The sequence below is a fragment of the Athene cunicularia genome, assembly GCF_003259725.1.
Source record: "Athene cunicularia isolate RWA chromosome 3 unlocalized genomic scaffold, athCun1 chr3_part1, whole genome shotgun sequence".
NCBI classification, from domain to species: Eukaryota; Metazoa; Chordata; class Aves; order Strigiformes; family Strigidae; genus Athene; species Athene cunicularia.
The window spans coordinates 83,571,316-83,577,855 of record NW_020799097.1 but is presented as its reverse complement, the minus strand read 5'-3'; positions in this window follow the sequence as shown (position 1 = coordinate 83,577,855).

Below are 6,540 nucleotides of genomic sequence, written 5' to 3'. Positions count from 1 at the left end.
TTTTTTTTTTTTTTTTTTTTTTTTTTTCTGAAACGTCTGACTTAGCTATCTAGCAAAAATAAAACCTGCCACCATGGTGCATTCATCTCACAGTGACAGGTAGATGAACTTTAAAATATTATAGTAAAATCTCAGTATTCTGATACATTATGTAAAATATTACCAGCAATTTAAGCATTAGACTAATCCATAATCACAACATGTATAACATATCAAGCAGCCTGATCCTTATTCTCTGATTAAAAATAATTACCAGTGTTGGCAAATAACTGTTTTAACATTGCACTAATGCACAATGTCAAACATTTTTGGTTTGCTCTTCAGTTGTTTGGAATGATTAATATTTTATTGTGTTTCTGAAACTAAGTATTGTCATTACAACCTACAACTTTAAAGAACCAACTACCACTCATCAGTTACATCTTATTTCCATCATCTTATGAATGTGCAAATTAGAAAGCTACAAACTGTTCCAACAGATGTCTAAATGTCTCAACAAGCAAACATCCAGAAAATACTAGGTGTTAAATGGAAGGTATTACAGCTAATACTGGTACCTTTGGAGTTCATCACATTATTCTCTCTACAGCTATATAGAAAATGCTGTAAGTATGGGGGACATTTGTGAAGACTCAAAAGTCTGTTGTAGCAGGAGTGATACTCGATAGCTGGAGGAAGATGCAAATATGGCAAATCAAAGTAATATTTCCATTTAAGAGTGACGTGGGGTGCCCAGGCAAGTGGAAGCCCTGTTCATAACTGAGGAAGGAAAGATGCAGATTTGGTCTGTTCACTACAGAACAACCCATAGTAATCAGCTTTTTCTGAAAAGGATGACATCCTGTAGACTCTATGCTCTGTTGAGTGCAAAGCAAATGGCCTTCAAACTTTTGTTCAGACATTTATATGAGTGACATTCATTCCTCGACATATTCTGTTTTCTGTATTTTTGTATAATTATCTTTTGTTTGTTGACATATCTATACAAGGAGAATAGATATAATTTTATGAGGGGCAATAGGTATATTCGAGGTATTTGATAGAAAATAGGAGTCCGGTAAATAAAAAAGTCAAGGTTATATAGCAAATTTACACTGAGGCAGTCATAACTGTAGCATTTGTTTGTTTTCTTCTGTGTTGTTTAGTCTTATGTAAGTGTTGTTTCGGTATCTTTTTGTACAAGCTAATACACAGATGAAAGAAAATAAGTAAAATTCTTCCTAATTCAAGTACAAATGAACAATAGTCTCTCTCTCTCTCTGCACCTCACCCACACATGCCTTCTGATCAGCTGTGCAAAAAGAACACACTTTAAAAAAGGAAAAGGTTGGCAAGCTCTCCCCAGAAGCTTTTCAGCAGTTGTAATAATGATTAGCAGAAACACTGCAGGTACATGATTCATGTGAAAGCGTCAGGCATCTCTCTGACGAGTAGTGTTGGAAGACTGAGCAAATATATTCATTTACTCTCATGTATGAATGTTATTTGCATGCATTTTTTTTTTTTAATTCAGGAAGCAACAAACAAATCAGTAGTTATTCTACAGAATAAGAATTAATATGTTACTTAAAGAAAGGAGATTATTACTGTTGGTTGAGATTCTGTTCAGACAAAAAGGCTGCTGCTTTTTGGTCAGCCTATGCATAAAGTTACATAAATTATGACAAAGAGAATTTTCTAGAGGGTTAGCTTTCTAAATTAGCTTTTAGCTCTTCCTTTTGAAAATGCCTTCCTGAGCTCTTTCTAAATGAAATGAAGACTAATGAAGATATATAGAAAAATTTAAATCCAAATATACTAAGAGAGTTCAGTGGCTAAATCCTGATGAAATCAAGAGGAATTATATGCATTTTTGTCAAGTAGTTGTTGTTTCCATTGACAGTCAACCTTCTGGATGACTTAGCATTTATAAAATCAAATAAACTAATGCAAAAGCCCACACAGCAGCTTTATAATCTCTCATATAGATAGACTGACACAAGGTGAGAAACTGACTTTAAAGATTTATTGAGTGTTATATGGTCACATATTAGGTTGGACAAGAATGAAACAAACACCCTTAGGGAATGCATTATTGACCATGTTGAAGGGTATATGAAAGAATTATGAAACTTTCTTCTGTCCTTTTTTGTTTTCATCTGTAATTCAGATTAAGATGCCGTACCCTGATGCAGCTTCAGCAATAAATCTAAATGCTGTCTTTATTTATAACTTGTTCCTACAGTTGGCAGAAACTCTCAGTTGTGTACTTCTCTGCAGTTGAATCAGATCTCATCACAGCAGTGCCACAAGATTTAAGCTACAGAATTTAATCTTCCATCTTGCTACATAGACCTTGAATAAGAGTTACTTCACCCTTAAAACATTTGAAGTGTGACTGTAATATGCATTCAGAAAGGATATGTTAGACACTTCTCTAAATCAGCAGAGGTTAGTGCATCCTAGGAGCTGCTCTAACCTGACAGGTCTCCAGAACTGTTCCCACCTCTGAGAGTTATTGGGGACACTCAAGTCTGAGTAACTGATTTATGAAGAGTTAAAGAATCCCTACTTACAGGAAATGAGGAATAATGGAAGGTGGCTACAGGAGTGAGAGGTCCTATACTTGAAGAACGTGGAAAAGCAGGAAGAATTTATAAGGTGAGAACTTATTTTCCCCCTGCAGCCTCTCAGCTTTGGCAATTTCTTTATATTGCCTAGGAACCACAAAAACTGCGTGGCTGCATCCTATTGACTCCCTACACTATTGACTCATATACACTTGACTCAGTACACTATTGACTCATATCATCTACCCTTTACAACCCCTTTAGCTACCCACTGAGTCCTCTCAGCTATCCTCTCTCTTTGATTTACAGATAGAAAACTGAAAGCAGTCTAAGATGGGAAAATTAAATACCATCTACACTTCTGCAGAGCTTTGAGGTAGCTGTGACTGTCAACAAAACAGTGTTGCAGGAACAACAGAAAAAAACATCGAGCTAGTGGGTTTTTTTCCCTACAATCCTCATGAAATGGAGAAAATTATCTTTGAATCACAAACAAACAAACAAACAAAAAAGAAGATGGATTGCTTTCATACTTGCTTTAAGAGGGCAAGGGTATGAAGAAGTATCCACACGGTTTGAAGCCATAAAGCTTTACAGAAAACTGCTGTCAAATGCAGATAAATTGCTTTATTTGGCATACGCTAGAAAATTTTCTAACAAAACAAAATTCACAGCAAAAAAATTAGAAAACACACAGATACCTATAGTCCTTGAATATTCTTGTCTAGTTTTGTTCTACTTTTTCCACTAGCTTAAATCCAAGTCTGTTTAAATTAAGCAACTGAATAATCACCTTTTTTTTTTTTTTTTTTTTTTTTTGTAAACAAATGAGTTTGTCCCTTCCAAACTGGCATATTCCCAAGATCTCTGGACCCTCATGCATTCAGCTTTTAAAGCAAAATTCAACATTTGCAAAGAATGAATCTTTTCTAAGGCTACAGCCAGAAATAGACTTGAAAATATTGCAGACAGAGGGAGAGTTAAGTATTTCTAACCTTCATGGTGCATGCTGTGATGAGTCTAGTATTACTCTTAAGCATCAAATATGCTGCATCAGAAATGTCATTTGTTTGATTAGCCTAAGGTATTTCTATTAGTCTCTTACATCGATGCCAAATATTGCATTGAGTGATTTTCAAGTAAAACTTTAATTACTTTAAGTTTCATATTGTCCTTCAGGTTCTTGTCAGAGCATCACACTATTGTGGGACTAATTCTTGTTTCTGACTAGCTGACTAGAATATGAATTTAAAGTACCTCCTATCTACATAAATGAGTGTTTTACTGCTCAAGTATACATTTATAAGAGTAGCAGTTCATTTAGTGTCAAAAATGACTAGTTTTGACCTTGCCTGTTCTGAATAAACTCTCTCCTTCAGACATGCATATGCTCTAAATAGCTCCATATTAGTTGAATCATTTATGCATTTTGAATTTTTCAAGCAGTGTAAAAGACTTAGATACTCTGGAAAGCTTTAAGCTTTAACATCAAAATTGTTTCAAATTTGCAGGTTTGCTTTTAGGGTTCTTTTATTTCTTGAATGTATTTAATCAGTGAAGAGCCTAGCATGGTCCCTGTAAAAACATGTATGTATTGGTAAAATGTCTTTCCTTTCCAAAGTGAAACAGCAATTAACTAATATAAAGATCAGTATAATTGCATCAATATGAAGCAGTCATTCAACTTAAACCCCAGGAAAGATAAAGTTTTATAATCTTCTAACATAGACAAGCTCTGATTTTCATTGTCTTTCAGTGGTTACATACTGAATGTTATTTGGACACCATTTCTTTAGAACCAGTATTATGAATAGATTGGTAGAGATCTTTAAGACCTTAAACTTACACATATTTGCAGAAAAGCTATAGGTCTACTTCTCTAACAGAAAGAGGCTTCACTTCTGAAAGTCAATTTCTAGTCTAACCTTTCTTCTAAAATACATTCCACCTCCTCTCTGAATTTATCTAGGAAAAATCAGCTTTTTCATAATGGAGCCATATTTTCAACTATCACTTATGGTCGCAGATGCTAGTCACAAGCAGAAATATACTATACAATTTTGAAACAGCAGGCGGTGGGCAATATTAATGAAGCTTTATTACATTTTAAATGTTTGGGCTCTGTCCACTTGGCTACTATACCATACTGTGATTGCAGACTGAACTGTCAGCATTTCATTAAGATTTAACTTTTGCCTACAACTTCTTCCTTTTCTTCTTGGGTTTTCTTTTAATAATTGTCCCAATATCTGTCCACTTCAGGAATAATGCAGACATAGAACCACTGCTACAGCTGAGGTTGATATACAGGATCAAATCTAGCCCTTCAGCTGGAAAGTGTTTTCCAGGTCAGGTCTGAATTAGATCTAAACCTTTCAATGTAAGTCACAATGGGAATACTTACCTTTAAAAATATAGACCTTTTGACTGAATGGGTTTAAAATAAGACATATTTTAGATACAAGACAGTGAAAAAGTATATATTTTCTTGGTTTTAAAGACTTTCCACATACAAATTTAACTTTTCTTTAGCAAGTATAATACAAAACATATGGGAAAAAAAAATGAGTGTTTTGTCTCACTTTCCTATGCCCTTGGTGCAGTTATGTCATAATTTCTGCACCTACCTAATCATCTTTCTACTTCGACCATACCTCCCCAGTTCACTCTTGAGAACATTGGGGAAGACAACATCAAAAGTCTTACAAAAGTTAGGAGGCATGACATCTTCTGTGATTCACAAAACCACAGGTTCAGCAGTGTCACAGACAGAAACTAAATCAGCCCTACAGAACTTTTCTTGTCATATTCATATTGCCTTTTAGACAGTTCCTTCTTTTTCCTTCTAGGCACTTCTCATATAAAAGATATTCCTCAAAGGTCTCTGACTGGAAAATAAATTACTTAGCCTCATCCAGCTTGCAAGATAACAGCTGAAGAGTGAACCTGTTCAGAGGGAGATTTGCAAAGGTATTTCTTACTGCTAAATAACAAATTCCAAATGTTTCCAAATATTCTAAGACAACCACAACTGTCCACAATTTCAGAGAAGCCATTCTCTAGTCAGATAAAATCATATTAAAATCTGTTGCAATTATCTGCAAGAATACAACACTCTTATTGGTTGTAATTGCATGCTGAGAAATCCAGTACACAACATACTGTCTCCCAAAGAGCAAAGAATTTCAACTTAGTTTAAGATTATGGATGAAGGTTTTAGCTTGAAAAAAGACTCCTCTATTAGATAATTTTCTCACATACTATTAGATAATCTTCTCACATAATGAGATGGCATTTCTTTGAATAATTGAATTTCTAAAAGTGTCAGTAGTATCTGTCAGTCAGACAGGATTGTTGGTGAAATATTCATAGGAACTTTGTAGTAATCCTTAAACTCTGTAAGCCTTTTGAATTTTCAGTGGGTCAGCTACTTCATTCAGATTTGCTTGTAGCACTCAGTGACTTCTTCCTGGAAGGCATTAAAGGAAATGGTAAAAAAATCATTCCATTGGTAAGGTTTCGTTATTCATCTTAAACTTTGCAAATTGTCAGTTTTCCCTAATCCATTTGATGAAATTATTTATACCTCTGGTTATAAACAAACAAACAGCTGGCACAAAGCATATTTGGCATACTTTGACTTCTACATAAACTTACCTAAATAGTCTCATATAAGTCTATTTCAGTCCATAAAATAATAGGAATTTAGGTTATTATGAATAAAATTACAATATGCCAGAGAACCTTGATATTAGTAGAAAAATAACTCCTGATCTTAATATTTATATTTTACAATAACTATTATAGCTCCACAGAAAGATATATGCCATCCTGCTAGAACTCAAATGATTTTATTATAAATCATTGGCTATTCAAATAGATGAGCATTAAAATAGGAAATATATGAGTCTGTAGACCAGAATAGTTTATTTCTAAAGGTGGACCTGAAAGAGATTGACTTTTAAAATAGAGTTAGACTGGAAAGCTCTGT